Genomic DNA, 17,122 nt, shown 5'->3' on the forward strand with positions numbered 1-17,122 from the left:
TTTCTGAGATTAAACTTTATTAAGTCACTCTTCCAGAAAATTCAGTAAATATGGTAATGTAGGAACAAACTTAGGCTCATAAGCCTTTTAAATTTTTACATAATCTTTAATGATGTTGATCAGGAAATTCTTTCATTGGTGGAATTACTTCTCTAGTCTCCACAATTGTATCACCTGGGAATATTCTGGGCTTCGACTGAACGATGGCATATGGTTTTGTAGCCACATGATATTTCACGTAATAATGAACAATCCAGGCAGGTATAAGTACATAAGTAAAAATAAACACACTCTTTTGGTATACCTTATATACCATGTTCCTCCAAGGGGACTTATTTGCCAAAAACTTATCCCAGAATCTGTCCATAGGCCACATCGCCTCTGTGGGCAGCACCGGCTCCCGAGGGCTCAGCTCCTGGTCCTTTAGCCATTGCCTTCTCAGGGCTCGCAGCTGCTGCTGCCGCAGTTTCTCATCCGGAGTGTACCCCGATATGTCGCCGAGGGACTTTATTACCACAAGACTTGCCTTACAAGAGATCTTCAAAGAAGCACTAAATATAGAAAGGTAAAACTGCTACCAGTTAATGCAAAAACACACTTAAACACAGAGACGTGTGTCACTGTAAAGCAACCACACAAACAAGCCAACATAGTAACCAGCTAACAGCACAATGACAGGAGCTAATCCACACATATCAATACTAACCTTGAATGTAAATGCACTAAATAGCCCACTTAAAAGTCACAGAATGGCAAGCTGGATTTAAAAAAAAAAAAAAAGCAAGATCCAATGGTACACTGTCTTCAAGAGACCCATTTCACATTTAGTGACACACATAGCCTCAAAATAAAGGGATGGGGAAAAATCTAACAAGCAAATGGAAAACACAAAAAAGGCAGGGTTTACAATTCTAATTTCAGACATAACAGATTTCAAACCAACAAAGATCATAAAAGACAAGGAAGGGGATTACATAATGGTAAAAGGTACAATTCAACAAGAAGACCTAACTATCCTAAATATATATGCACCCAGCACAGGAGCACCCAGATACATGAAGCAAGTTTTTAGAGGCCTATAAAGAGACATAGACTCCCACACAATAATAGTAGGAGACTCCAACACTTCATTGACCGTATGAGACAGATTGTTGAGGCAGAAATTTAATAAAGATATTCAGGACCTAAACTCAGCATTGAACCAAATGGATCTGAGAGACCTTTAAAGAAGTCTCCACTCAAAATCAATAGAATAAACATTCTTTTCATCACCACATGTTACTTACTCTAAAATTAACCATATGGTGGGACATAAAACAATCTCAAAAAATGTGAAAGAGTCAAAATCATACCAAACACACTCAGACCACAGCACAATAAAAATAAAAGTCAACACAATTAAAATCACTCAAAATCATATGATTACATACAAATTAAACAACATGCTCCTGAATGACTTCTGGATAAATATGAAATGAGACAGAAACAAAGAAGTTCTTTGAAAACAGTGAGAACAAAGATAAAACATATGAGAATCTTTGGATCACAGGTAAGGTGATGTTAAGAGGGAAATTAGTAACATGAGCTGCCCACATTGGAAAGTTAAAAAAATCTCAAATTAACTATCTAACTTCGCAACTGAAAGAACTGGAGAACCAAGAACAAATCAATCCTAAAGCTAGCAGAAGATGAGAAATAACAAAAAATCAGAGCTGAACTGAAGGAAATCAAGACGTACACACATACAAAAAAACACTCCAACAATCAATGAATCCAGGAGCTGGTCTCTTGGAAAAATTAATAAAATAGATAGGCCAATAGCTAGATGAATTAAGAAGAAAAAAGAGAGGATCAAAATAAACACACATAGAAATGACAAAGGGAATGTTACTACTGACCACACAGAAAGAAAAAAAACCATCAGAAACTACTACAAGGCCAGTCATGGTGGCTCATGTCTGTAATCCCAGAACTTTGTGAGGCTAAGATGGGAGGATTGCTTGAGCTCAGGAGTTTGAGAATGATCTGGGAAACATAGTGATGCCTTGTTGAAGAAGAAGGAGGAGGAGGAGGAGGAGGAGGAGGAGGAGGAGGAGGAGGAGGAGGAGGAGGAGGAGGAGGAGGAAAAAGAAATGACTATAAATACTTCTATGCACACAAACTAGAAAACCTAGAAGAGATTAGATGGATAAATTCCTGGATACATATAACCTCCCAAGGCTGAGCCAAGAAGAAACTGATTCCCTGAAAAGACCAATAATAACAAGCTCCAAAATTGAATCAACTTACCAACTAAAAAAGGCCCAGGACCTGATGGATTCATAGCTGAATTGTACCACATGTACAAAGAAGAGCTGGTACCATTCCTACAGAAACTATTCCAAAAAAATTAAGGAGGAAGGACTTCTTCCCAACTCATGAGGCCAGCATCATCTTGACACCAAAGTCTGGCAGAGACACAACAATAAACGTAAACTTCAGGCCAATATCCGTGATGAGCATCAATGCAAAAATCCTCAACAGAATACTTGCAAACCAAATCCAGCAGCACATTAAAAACCTAATCCACCATGATCAAGTAGGCTTCGTGCCTGGGATGCAAGTTTGGTTCAACATACAAAAATCAATAAATGTGATTTATCAGACTTGATAAACAGACTAAAGAAAAAAAATCACATGATTATCTCAATAGATGCAGTAAAGTATTTTGATAAAATTCAACATCCCTTTATGTTAACAACTCTCAATAAACTAGATAGTGAAAGAATATACTTCAAAATAATAAAAACCCTCAATGACAAATCCACAGCCAACATTATACTGAATGGGCAGAAGCTGGAAGCATTTCCCCCAAAAACCTACAGAAAACAAGGATGCCCTCTCACTTTGTTTTTCTTTGAGACAGGATTTTACTCCCATTGTCCAGGTTTGAGTGTATGACACAATTTTGGTTCACTGCTTAAGAGATCCTCCTGCTTCAGCCTCCCAAGTAGCTGGGACTACAGGGGAAATGTCACCACACCTGACAATTTTTTTTTTTATTCTTTGTAGAGACAAGATTGTGTCATGTTGCTCAGGCTGGTCTCAAACTCCTAAGCTCAAGTCATCCAACTGCCTCGGCCTCCCAAAGTGCTGGGATTACACGTATCCACTGCACCTGGGCACTCTCCCACTACTTCAATTCAATATAATATTAGAAGTCCTATCCTCAATATTAGAAGTCCTATCCAGAGGAATCAGGCAAAAGAAAAAAAGTCCATCCAAATAGGAAGAAAGGAAGTCAAACTATCTCTGTTTGCAGACAACATAATTCTTGTTGGGAACCATCCCCACCCTGTATGTGAGCCCATGTCCCGGCAGTGACAAGGGAGTAAGAAAAGAAATAACACAAGAGACAAGAGTAGAAGTCCACAGCATGAGTCCAGGGGTCCAACACACTCTTGCATGGCGTGATCCATGTTGGCATTGAGCTCTGTGCTCCACACACTTTTTATTACATGCATTATCTTGTTAATCTTGCAGACTGTGGGGAGGGGTGTTGAGAAGGAAGATAACCTGGGGAAGAACATGTGTCTGCAGCATTCAATAGCAAATGTGGTTCTTCTAAGAAATCCTAACTAAGGACATTGAGTTTTTACCACTCAATGTCTATCCAAGTGCATTGGCAAAAGAGGCATAGTGGATAAGGTGCCATGAGGTCTGACCACACACGATGCATCAAGGGGCCTTTATCTCCTGAGCATTCGGAACACAGAGTAATCAGAATTACTCCATATTCTGAGAACATAGTCAGAGCCTGTGGCATTCAGTTATCTCTGCCCTGCAAGGCTTTCCAGCCTTACAAGCTCTCATCTGCAAAGACCTTCCTGAGTCTTGTTAGCAGAAGTTGTGTTTCTTCCCAGAGTTTTTTGCATAAGCGCTCTTTACAAGACCCTCATGCAAACTATGTTGGGAAGAGATGTGGGACCAAAGCAGTTTTTCCTGCTCTGCAACCACACCACAGCTTTCCACAGTTATAGGGCACTGTCATGGTCTTTACTATAGGCCTCCTGTTACCACTTGATCTCTGCTTTTATTTTACTGCACCATAGTTTGGAGTTTTCTTAATTCAATATTTGATCTATGGCACAAATTTCAGTGTATAAAAAGCAAAGCAAGCTTGTAAACATTTAATTATAAGTAACAGAGGTCTGCCCCTGGCCATCTCTTCCTATAATTCTCTATCTAGAAAAATCCCATAGTCACAGCCACAAAGCTCCTTCAGCTGATATACAACTTCAGCAAAGTTGCAGGATACAAAATCAATGTACAGAAATCACCAGAATTCCTATACAGCAACAATAACCAAATTGAGAGCCAAATCAGAAAGGCAATCCCATTCAAAATTGCTACACACACACACAAAAAAAAATACCTATGAATACAGCTAACTAGGGAGGTGAACAATTGCTACAATGAGAATTATAAAACACTGCTCAAAGAAATCAGAGAAAATACAAACAAGTGGAAAAACATCCCAAGCTAGTGGATTATTAAGAATCAATGTCATTCCCCAACCTAGCAAGGCAGGCCAATATTCAAGTCCAGGAAATACAGAGAACACCACAAAGATATTCCGCAAAAAGAGCAACCCCAAGGCACATAATCGTCAGATTCACCAGAGTTGAAATGAAGGAGAAAATGCTAAGGGCAGCCAGAGAGAAAGGTCGGGTCACCCACAAAGGGAAGCCCATCAGACTCACAGCAGATCTCTTGGCAGAAACCCTACAAGCCAGAAGAGAGTGGGGGCCAATATTCAACATCCTTAAAGAAAAGAACTTTCAACCCAGAATTTCATATCCAGCCAAACTGAGATTCAGAAGTGAAGGAAAAATAAAATCCTTTGCAAACAAGCAAGTACTCAGAGACTTTGTCACCACCAGGCCTGCTTTACAAGAGCTCCTGAAAGAGGCACTACACATAGAAAGGAAAACCAGTACCAGCCATTCCAAAAACAAACCAAATGCTAAAGAGCATCAACAAAATGAAGAATCTGCATCAACTAATGGGCAAAACAGTCAGCTAGCATCAAAATGGCAGTATCAAATTCACACATAACAATATTAACCCCAAATGTAAATGGGCTAAGTGCACCAATCAAAAGACACAGACTGGCAAATTGGATAAAAGCCAAAACCCATCAGTGTGCTGTATCCAGGAAACCCATCTCACATGAAAGGATCCACAAAGGCTCAAAATAAAGGGATGGAGGAAGATTTACCAAGCAAATGGAGAACAAAACAAAAAAAAAAAGCAGGAGTTGCAATTCTCATCTCTGATAAAATAGACTTTAAAGCAACAAAGATCAAAAGAGACAAAGAAGGACATTACATAATGGTAAAAGGATAGATATGACAAGAAGAGCTAACAATCCTAAATATATATGGACCCAATACAGGAGCACCCAGATATATAAGGCAAGTTCTTAATGACTTACAAAGAGACTTAGACTCCCACACAATAATAGTGGGAGACTTTAACACTCCACTGTCAATATTAGACAGATCAACCAGACAGAAAATCAACAAGGATATCCAGGGCTTGAACTCAGACCTCGAACAAGCAAACCTAATAGACATTTACAGAACTCTCCACCCCAAATCCACAGAATATACATTCTTCTCAGCACCACATCACACCTACTCTAAAATTGACCACATAATTGGAAGTAAAGCACTCCTTAGCAAATGCAAAACAACTGAAATCATAACAAACAGTCTCTCAGACCATAGTGCAATCAAGTTAGAACTCAGAATTCAGAAACTAACTCAGAACCACACAGCTTAATGGAAACTGAACAACTGGCTCTTGAATGTTGACTGGATAAACAATGAAATGAAGGTAGAAATAAAAAAGTTCCTTGAAACCAACAAGAACGAAGACACAACATACCAGAATCTCTGAGACACATTTAAAGCAGTCTCTAGAGGAAAATATATAGCAATAAGTGCCCACATGAGAAGCAAGGAGAGATCCAAAATTGACACCCTATCATCAAAATTGAAAGAGCTAGAGGAGCAAGATAAAAAAAACTCAAAACCTAGGAGAATACAAGAAATAACTAAGATCAGAGCAGAACTGAAGGAGATACAGACACGAAAAACCCTTCAAAAAATCAATAAATCCAAGAACTGGTTTTTTGAAAAGATCAACAAAATAGACAGACCACTAGCCAGAATTATAAAAAAGAAAAGAGAGAATAACCAAATAGATGCAATAAAAAATGATAAAGGGGAAATCACCACAGATTCCACAGAAATTCAAACCATCATCAGAGAATATTACAAACAACTCTATGCACATAAACTAGTAAACCTGGAAGAAATGGATAAATTCCTGGACACTTGTGTCCTCCCAAGCCTAAACCAGGAGGAAGCTGAAACTATGAATAGACCAATAACAAGGTCTGAAGTTGAGGCAGCAATTAAGAGCCTACCACACAAAAAAAGCCCAGATCCAGATGGATTCACAGCCAAATTCTATCAGACACACGAAGAGGAACTGTTACCATTCCTTCTGAAACTATTCCAAATAATCCAAAAAGAGGGAATCCTTCCCAAATCATTTTATGAGACCAATATCATCCTGATACCAAAACCCAGCAGAGACTCAACAAGAAAAGAAAACTTCAGGCCAATATCCATGATGAACATAGATGCAAAAATCTTCAAAAAAATACTGGCAAGCCGATTGCAACAGCACATCAAAAAGTTGATCCATCATGATCAAGTAGGATTCATCCCGGGGATGCAAGGCTGGTTCAACATATGCAAGTCTATAAACGTAATTCACCACATAAACAGAACCAAAAACAAAAACCACATAGTTATCTCAATTGACACAGAGAAGGACTTTGACAAAATTCATCAGCCCTTTATGCTAAAAACCCTCAATAAACTCGGCATTGATGGAATGTATCTCAAAATAATAAAAGCTATTTATGACAAACCAACAGCCAATATCATACTGAATGGGCAAAAACTGGAAGCATTCCCTTTGAAATCTGGCACTAGACAAGGACACCCTCTCTCCCTGCTCCTATTCAATATAGTACTGGAAGTTCTAGCCAGAGCACTCAGGCAAGAAAATGAAATAAAGGGTATTCAAATAGGAAAGGAGGAAGCCAAATTGTCTCTATTTGCAGACGACATGATAGTATATCTAGAAGACCCCATCGTCTCAGCCCAAAAACTCCTGAAACTGATAAGCAACTTCAGCAAAGTCTCAGGATATAAAATCAATGTGCAAAAATCACAAGCATTCCTATACACCAATAACAGACTTAAAGAGAGCCAAATCAAGAATGAACTGCCATTCACAATTGCTACAAAGAGAATAAAATACCTAGGAATACAACTTACAAGGAACGTAAGCGACCTCTTCAAGGAAAACTACAAAGCACTGCTCAACGAAATAAGAGAGGACACAAACAGATGGAGAAACATTCCATGTTCATGGTTAGGAAGAATCAATATCGTGAAAATGGTCATACTGCCCAAAGTAATTTACAGACTCAATGCTATCCCCATCAAGCTACCATTGACTTTCTTCACAGAACTGGAAAAAACCACCTTGAACTTCTTCATATGGAACCAAAAGAGAGCCCGCATAGCCAAGTCAATTCTAAGCAAAAAGAACACAGCAGGAGGCATCACACTACCAGACTTCAAACTATACTACAAGGCTACAGTAATAAAAACAGCATGGTACTGGTACCAAATCAGAGATATAGACCAATGGAACAGAACAGAGACATCGGAGGCAACACAACAGATATACAACCATACAGTCTTTGATAAACCTGACAAAAACAAGCAATGGGGAAAGGATTCCCTGTTTAATACATGGTGTTGGGAAAACTGACTAGCCATGTGCAGAAAGCAGAAACTGGACCCCTTCCTGACACCTTACACTAAAATTAACTCCAGATGGATTAAAGACTTAAACATAAGGCCTGGCACCATAAAAACCCTAGAAGAAAATCTAGGCAAAACCACTCAGGACATAGGAGTAGGTAAGGACTTCATGAACAAAACACCAAAAGCATTGGCAACAAAAGCCAAAATAGACAAATGGAACCTAATCAAACTCCACAGCTTCTGCACGGCAAAAGAAACAGTCACTAGAGGGAATCGGCAACCATCAGAATGGTAAAAAATTTTTGCATTCTGACAAAGGGCTGATATCCAGAATTTACAAAGAACTCAAACAGATTTACAAGAAAAAAACAAACAAGCCCATTCAAAAATGGGCAAGGATATGAACAGACACTTTACAAAAGAAGACATACATGAGGCCAACAAACATATGAAAAAATGCTCATCATCACTGGTCATTAGAGAGATGCAAATCAAAACCACATTGAGATACCATCTCACGCCAGTTAGAATGGCGATCATTAAAAAATCTGGAGACAACAGATGCTGGAGAGGATGTGGAGACATAGGAACACTCTTACACTGCTGGTGGGAGTGTAAATTAGTTCAACCATTCTGGAAGACAGTGTGGCGATTCCTCAAGAGCCTAGGAATAGAAATTCCATTTGACCCAGCAATCCCATTACTGGGTATATATCCAAAGGACTATAAATCGGTCTACTATAAGGACACATGCACATGAATGTTCATTGCAGCACTGTTTACAATAGCAAAGACCTGGAACCAACCCAAATGCCCATCGATGATAGACTGGACTGGGAAAATATGGCACATATACACCATGGAATATTATGCAGCAATCAAAAATGATGAGTTCGTGTCCTTTGTCGGGACATGGATGAATCTGGAGAACATCATTCTCAGCAAACTGACACAAGAACAGAAAATGAAACACCACATATTCTCACTCATAGGTGGGTGATGAACAATGAGAACACATGGACACAGGGAAGGGAGCACTACACACTGGGGTCTATGGGGGGGAATAGGGGAGGGACAGTGTGGGGGGGAGCTGGGGAGGGATAGCATGGGGAGAAATGCCAAATGTGGGTGAAGGGGAGGAAGGCAGTAAAACACACTGCCACGTGTGTACCTATGCAACTATCTTGCATGTTCTGCACATGTACCCCAAAACCTAAAATGCAATAAAAAATTAATTAATTAATTTAAAAAAAAAGAAACCCAGTCAAAACCGTATAACTATATGAAAACTGAACAACCTGCTCCTGAATGACCACTGGGTGAATAATGAAATTAAGGCAGAAATAAGTTTTTTGAAACCAAAGAGAACAAAGACACAATGTACCACAATCTCTGGGACACATCTAAAGCAGTATTAAGAGGGAAATTTATAGCACTTAATGCCCATATCAGAAAGCAGCAAAGATTTAAAATTGAGACCTTGGCATTGCAATTAAAAGAACTAGAGAAGCAAGAGCAAACCAATTCAAAAGCCTGCAGAACAAAAGAAATAACTAAAATCAGAGCAGAACTGAAGGAGATAAAGGCCCAAAAACCCCTTCAAAAGATCAATAAATACAGGAGCTGGTTTTTTGAAAATATTAACAAAAATTGATAGACCTCTAGCCATACTAATAAGGAAGAAAAGAGAGAAGAATCAAATAGATGCAATAAAAAATAATAAAGGGGATACCACCACTCATCCCACAGAAATACAAAATACCACTAGAGAATACTATAAACACCTCTACACAAATAAACTAGAAAATCTAGAAGAAATGGATAAATTCCTGGACATATACATCCACCCAAGACTAAACCAGAAAGAAGTTGAATCCCTAAACAGACCCGTGACAAGTTCTGAAATTGAAGCAGTAATTAATAGACTACCAACCAAGAAAAGCCCAGGACCAGACAGATTCACAGCCAAATTCTACCAGAGGTAGAAAGAGGAGCTGGTACCATTCCTTCTGAAACTATTCCAAACAATAGAAAAAGAGGGACTCCTCCCTAACTCATTTTATGAGGCCAGCATCATCCTGATACCAAAACCTGGCAGAGCTACAACAACAAAAAGAAATTTCAGGCCAATATCCCTGATGAAGATCAATGCAAATATCCTCAATAAAATACTGTCAGACCGAATTTAGCAGCACATCAAAAAGTTATCCAGCACCATCAAGTTGGCTTCATCCGTGGGATACAAGTCTGGTTCAACATACACAAATCAATAAATGTAATCCATCACAGAAACAGAACCAATGACAAAAACAACATGATTATTTCAATAAAAACAGAAAAGGCCTTCGATGAAATACAACACCCCTTCATGCTAAAAACTCTAAATAAACTAGGTATTGATGAAACATATCTCAAAACAGTAAGAGCTATTTATGACAAACCCATAGCCAATATCATACTGAATGCGCAAAAGCTGCAAGTATTCCCTTTGAAAATTGACACAAGACAAGGATGCCCTCTCTCACCACTCCTATTGGAAGTTCTGGCCAGGGCAATCAAGCAAGTTAAATAAATAAAGGTATTCAAATAAGAAGAGAGGAAGTCAAATTGTCTCTGTTTGCAGATGACATGATTATATATTTTGAAAACCCCATTGTCTAAGTTCAAAATCTCCTTATGCTGATAAACAACTTCAGCAAAGTCTCAGGATACAAAAGTCAGAAGCATTTGTATACACCAGTAATAGACAGAGAGCCAAATCATGAGTGAACTCTCATTCAAAACTCCTACAAAGGGAATAAAATACCTAGGAATACAACCTACAAGGGATGTAAAAGACCTCTTCAAGGAGAACTACACATCACTGCTCAAGGAAATAAGAGAGGACACAAACAAATGAAAAGACATTCCATACTCACAGATCGGACGACTCAATATTGTGAAAAATGGCTATACTGTCCAAAGTAATTCTCAATGCTATTGCCATAAAGCTACCATTGACTTTCTTCACCGAACTAGAAAAAACTGCCTTAAATTTCCTATGGAACCAAAAAGAGCCAGTATAGCCAAGACAATCCTAAGCAAAAAGAACAAAGCTGGAGGCATCATGCTACCTGACTTCAAACTATACTACAAAGCTACTGTAAGCAAGACAGCATGGTACTGGTACAGAAACAGATTATTAGGACAGTAACACCACACATCTACAACCCTTTGATCTTTGACAAACCTAACAAAAACAAGGAATGGGAAAGGATTCCCTATTTAATAAATGGTTCTGGGAAAACTGGCTAGCCATATGCAGAAAACGAAAACTGGACCCCTTCTTTACATCTTATACAAAAATCAACTCAAGATGGATTAAAGATTTAAATGTAAAGCCTAAAACCATATAAACCCTAGAAGAAAACCTAGTCAATACCATTCAGGACGTAGGCATGGGCAAAGACTTCATGATTAAAACACTAAAAGCAATGTCAACAAAAGCCAAAATTGAAAAATGGGATCTCATTAAACTAAAGAGCTTTTGCACATCAAAAGAAACTATCACAAGAGTGAACAGGCAACCTACAGAATGGGAGAAAATTTTCAGTCTATCCATCTGACAAAGGTCTAATATCCAGAATCTACAAGGAACTTGAACAAATTTCCAAGAAAAAAACAACCCCATCAACAAGTGTGCAAAGGATATGAACAGACATTTCTCAAAAGAAGACATTTATGTGGTCAACAAATATATGAAAAAAAGTTCATCATCACTGGTCATTATTGAAATACAAATCAAAACCACAATGAGATACCATCTCATGCCAGTTAGAATGGCAATCATTAAAAAGTCAGGAAACAACAGATGCTGGACATACCTTATATTCTCACTCATAACTGGGAGCTGAACAATAAGAACACATGGACACAGGGAAGGGAACATCACACACTAGGGTCTGTTGAGGGTGAAGGGCTGGGGGAGGGATAGCATTAGGAGAAATATAATGTACATGATGGGTTGATGAGTGCAGCAAACCACCATGGCACGTGAATATCTATGTAATAAACCTGCACATTCTCCACATGTATCCCAGAACCTAAAGTACAATTTTAAAAATCCTAACGGCATTTTTCATAGAAATAAAGTCCTAAAATTTGTATGGAATCACACACACACACACACACACACACACACACACACACACAAACTAGAATAGCCAAAGGAATCTTGAGCAAAGGAAGAAGCTCAAGAAGGCATCATACTACCTGATTTCAAAATATACTACGAAGGAATAGTAATCAAAACGGTATGGTAACAGCATAAAAACAGACACATAAAAAAAATTAAAAAGGGCCGGGAACAGTGGCTTACACCTATAATCCCAGCACTTTGGGAGGCCAAGGCAGGTGGATCACAACGTCAAGAGATCAAGACCATCCTGGTCAACAAGGTGAAACCCCATCTCTACTAAAAATACAAAAATTAGCTGGGCATGGTGGTGTGCACCTGTAGTCCAAGCTACTCGGGAGGCTTAGGTAGAAGAATTGTTTGAACTCAGGAGGCGGAGGTTGCAGTGAGCCAAGATCATGCCATTGCACTCCAGCCTGGGTAACAAGAGCGAAACTCCGTCTCAAAAAAAAAAAAAAAAAAACCAGACACATAGACCAATGGAACATAGTAGAGAGATCAGAAATAAACACATATTTATGGTCAACTGACCTTTGATAAACATGCCAAGAACACAAAATGTGGTATAATGCTTGCAGTGGAAGGAAAACATATAATATGATTATCCATATAGGAAATCAAACAGAAAAAGCTTGAAACTAACCATTAAAACTAATGAGAGCTAAACAAATTTCCTAAATATAAGACCAACAGGCAAAAGTAAATACCATTGTTATACACAAGAAATAATTATAAAATGCAGTAGAAAAAAAGATAATACACACATCAGCAAAATAAAATGTCTTAACTTTTTGAGGAATAAAGATCTTTTTAAAGGATGTGCACAGCTTTAGAGATACATGTTAAAACACTATTGAAGCACAAAAAAGAACTGAGGAAATTGAGATATGTATCATATTGGTGATTAAGACAAGTCAGTATACAACAATGATATCAATTCTCCAACTCAGTAAATTCAATGTAATTCCAGTCAAAATCCCAAGAGAATATTTCACAGGACAGACAAATTTACCCAAACTATGTGAGGTGATGGATATGTCAATTAGGTTGATTGTGGTAATCATTTCATGACATATACATACATCAAAACATTAGGCCAGATGCAGTGGCTCATGTTTGCAATCACAGCACTTTGTGAGGCTGAGGCCGGTGGATCCCTTGAGCCCAGGAGTTCCAGACCAGCCCAGGCAACAGGGTAAAACCCCATCTCTACAAAAGTGAAAAAAAAAAATTAGCCTACTGAGTACCAGCTCAATTGGGACACCCCCCGACCCAGGCGGCACTGAAGGTATTGGTATTGAAAAGCAGACACCCCGATAGAACAGAGTGGATCTATCTGGGGTACCAACAGCTTGAGAACCTCAGGGGCTGATAGCATTCCAGGCCGAAGGCCCTGAGTAGATTCTCATCACGTATTTATTTGCTCTTAGACAGGTGATTCTTATTAATACACAGGTGCTCTACATTTACTGATAACACAAGAATCTACCAACTAGGCGGCTGTTACCTGCCTACCACTAATTACAAACTAAAAGGCATTCTCCACAAAGGAGCCAAAGGGGCAGGGTAAACTTAATGTTTCTGAACATTAGCCAAGCATGGTGGTGCATGCTTTTCATCCCAGCTATTTGGGAGGCAGAGGTAGGAGGATTGCTTGAGCATGGTGGGTGGGGGTTGCAGTGAGCCAAGATCATGCCACTGTACCCCAGCCTGGGCAACAGAGCAAGACTGTCTCAAAAAAAAAAATCATATTGTATACCCTAAATAGATGCGATTTTTGTCAATCATGCCCCAAGAAACCTGAAGAAAATTTTAAAATATTAAAATTATATATTTGAAAAAGTAAAACATTAAGTAAAAACCAAACAAATTGAAAAGAAAATCAGACAAGGGGATTAGTATCTACACCAATTACTTATCAAGTTTTATTTTTAATGTATAATAATTAAAATGTGGAATTGGTAAGGAAACAGACAAACATACATCAAGATTTAAAACTTAGGCTGGGTGCAGTGGCTCACACCTATAATCCCAGCACTTTGGGAGGCTGAGGCAGGCGGATCGCTTGAGTCCAAGAGTTCAAGACCAGCCTGGGCAACATGGTAAAACACCCATCTCTACTAAAAATACAAAAAATTAGCCAGGCATTGTGGTGCATACTTGTTGTCCAAGCTACTCAGAAGGTTGAGGTGGGAGGATAAATTGAGGCCAAATAGAGACTGTGGTGAGCCAAGATTTCACCATTGCACTCCATCCTGAGCAATAGAATGAGACTCCATCTCAAAAAAAAAAAAAATTAAAACTCTAGAAATAGGCAAATATATTTGTGTGTGTGTGTGTGTGTGTGTGCATGCACATGTATACACACATATGAAATCAGTGTTTGGCAAAATTGGCTTTCTGTATGAAAAAAATGAAACTGTATCTGTACATCACAGAGACACAACATATTTCAAAAAGAATGAAGACCTAAATATGAAGGGAAAAACTCCTCTTAAACTACTAGAAAAAATAGGAGAATGTCTTTTTGATCTGAGGGTAGAAAAATGTTTCTTGTTCAATAATCGTTTTAAAAAGTTCAGTGTTAGAGAAAATAAATGTGACTACTTAACAAATTTTAAATTCTGTCACCATAAACAAAGATAGTAGAAGACATTTTTAGATGTGGTGGAAAAGCACAGATAGTATAAAATAGAACAGTCTGGGAACTATGAAAATCTATAACAATAATAAAAATAGCACCATTATGGACACAAAATTATGTATAATTTTGTAATGTATGTATAAAGAAAAGAGTCTGGAATATTGCCAAAAAAGCTGATAAAGTTTCCTCTTGACAGGCAGACAGTAAAATCGGATTACAATTCTATCTACGAAATTTTAATGTTTCACAAAATGAATGTTCATGTGTTTACTTCTGGTATAATTAAAAAAAAAAAACAGGGAAGATGGGGAGGAACAGGGTAAGGAAGGTAAAGAACAGGAGGAGGAAGAAAGGGAAGCCAGAGAAGAAAAGGGAAAAATAGGACAAGGAGGAAGTAAGGGGAGGGTGAAAGGGAGGAGGAAGTGAACTAACTGAAACAAAAAATCAAATATTTCATGTTCTCACTGATGAGTAGGAGCCAAACAATGGGTACACATGGACATAAAGATGGAAACAATACTCAGCAGGGTCTCCAAAACTGAGGAGGATGGAAGTGGATTGAGTTGAAAAGTTACCTATCAGGTAACTCTTGTCCACTGTTTGGGTAATGGGTACACTAGTAGCCCAATCCCCGTCAGTATGAGATATACCCATGTAACAAACATACACGTGGACCCCCTGTATCTAAAATAAAATCAAGACTTTTAAATTCATGTGAGAATCTAAAAGCCAAGGCTCTGAGAGGTAGATAGGAAGGGTTTTTTTGTTTTGTTTTTTTGGTCACTTAGCCACTTATACCCATGTCTAGAGTGATTGGCTTCCCTGTCAGTCCCTGTCTCCCCAGTCTCTGCATTCTTCCTATAGCTCCAGCTGTAACCTGAGCAAGAAGGTCCAACGCTAGCACCCCTTTCTAGAATGGAGACTGGTCTTGGCTAAAAAGCTTTGGACTAATACCCTGGGCTCAATATAAAATTACTCTTCCTCCTAGGCAGTTGTAGCTTGCACTTATGTGTAAGTTTTATTCTTTCCACTTTCTCCTGAGATTAGAGGCTAACTTGTTCCCTAATGTTGGTTAGTGGGTTTCTGCCTTGCTCTCTGTGCTTGCATCCCTATTAAGGTTATGACAACAGTACCCTAGTCACATATCAACTTTGAGGGGAATTGAATGGGTGAATCCCAGCTACCTGATAGGCTTCCCAGAAGCCAATTCCCCATTTAGGTCTGTAGACTTCAAGGATTTCATGAGAGCACGGTGAAGCCAAAGAGTGACAAATACAAACGTGGCTAAACAAGTATTAGAGGACTGAAACGTGGAAAGGAAACACAAGATAAGAAAAACGTAACAGAAGGTGAGAAGCCCAGATTCCCTCTCATGGAAGGACAAGGTGCCCTGCGGGTCAGCAGCCAGCCTTGAGCTTTCCACTACTTCATGGTTTGACACAGCTAAAGTGAGTTAGCCTGACCCCAAGAACTGGTAATAGGGACTCTATTTCTGGTGATAGGTGGAACACAAACAGCCCCTGGCACAAGGTGGGTATTCCAATGGTTAAAAGTCTCATAAGTAGTGACTTGGAATATGTGCCACTGGGGAAGAAATCACTAACAGTTGAGATGGAGCAAGGGTTTGAGTTGTATTCATTTTCCAAACTATGTAACAAATTACCACAAGCTTAGCGTCTTAAGCAACATACATTTATTATCTCACAGTTTTCATTTGTGAGGATTTGGACAGGCTTAGCTAGGTCTTTGGCTCAGGGTCCCACAAAGCTACAATCAAGGGACTAGCTGAGTTGTATTTCTCATCAAAGAAAATTTCTTCTTCCAAGCTCAATCAGGATGTTGCGGGTTTCATTTTCTGACAGTTGTAGAACTCATGGCAGCTGGCTTCTTCAAAGCTAGGACAAGAAGTGTCTGCAGCTTTAAGTTTTACCTTCAGATCCTTCTTAAAAGGGCTCATCTGGTAGGTCAGGCCTACTCAGAAAAATTTCCCTTTTGATTAACTTAAAGTCAATTAGTTAAGGGCCTTAATGACATCTGCAGAATTCCCACATTTGCCATAGTCTAAGTTAGAAGCAAATCACAGGTCTCACTCAAGCTTGAGGGGAGAAGAATTCATAAAGGCAGATACCAGGAGGATGGGATGCAAGGCAGGGGTTGGTGGGGGGCATCTTAGAATTCTGCCTACTACAAGAGGTAAGGAGGAAATTGGAGTTATAAGAATAAAAGCATTGAAGAGTTGTTGCTAAGTGCCTTTGATGTACTATAGCAAGATACTGAACAGCTGATGGTGAGCAACAGGCAATTAAAATCCAGGCATGAATGTCAGTATCCTTTCTGACTGCATACGAAGTAGCCCTCATTTCCTTCTAGGGGAAGAGAAAGAAATCCAAGTAGCTGAACCTAAAA

The 17,122-nt window shown here is 38.9% G+C and overlaps 1 protein-coding gene and 1 pseudogene across 17 annotated transcripts in view; both read right to left on the reverse strand.

Moving 5' to 3' along the window:
• LOC100397671 (NADH dehydrogenase [ubiquinone] 1 beta subcomplex subunit 6 pseudogene) overlaps positions 1 to 17,122 on the reverse strand; it is an 18,634-nt pseudogene continuing 1,512 nt past the window's right edge. The window contains exon 3 of the transcript XR_013520619.1: positions 1 to 574. The product of XR_013520619.1 is annotated as an NADH dehydrogenase [ubiquinone] 1 beta subcomplex subunit 6 pseudogene (transcript). The remainder of the gene's footprint in view (positions 575 to 17,122) is intronic.
• LOC108593521 (disintegrin and metalloproteinase domain-containing protein 20) overlaps positions 14,817 to 17,122 on the reverse strand; it is a 29,113-nt gene continuing 26,807 nt past the window's right edge. For all 16 annotated transcript variants that reach the window (XR_008474462.2, XR_013521324.1, XR_008474463.2 and 13 more), the window contains 2 exons: positions 16,991 to 17,116; positions 14,817 to 16,716 (listed from right to left, as the gene is read on the reverse strand). The gene's annotated coding sequence lies outside the window, so the exon portion shown is untranslated. The remainder of the gene's footprint in view (positions 16,717 to 16,990; positions 17,117 to 17,122) is intronic.

Source organism: Callithrix jacchus, chromosome 8 (assembly GCF_049354715.1).
Source record: "Callithrix jacchus isolate 240 chromosome 8, calJac240_pri, whole genome shotgun sequence".
Classification (NCBI taxonomy): domain Eukaryota; kingdom Metazoa; phylum Chordata; class Mammalia; order Primates; family Cebidae; genus Callithrix; species Callithrix jacchus.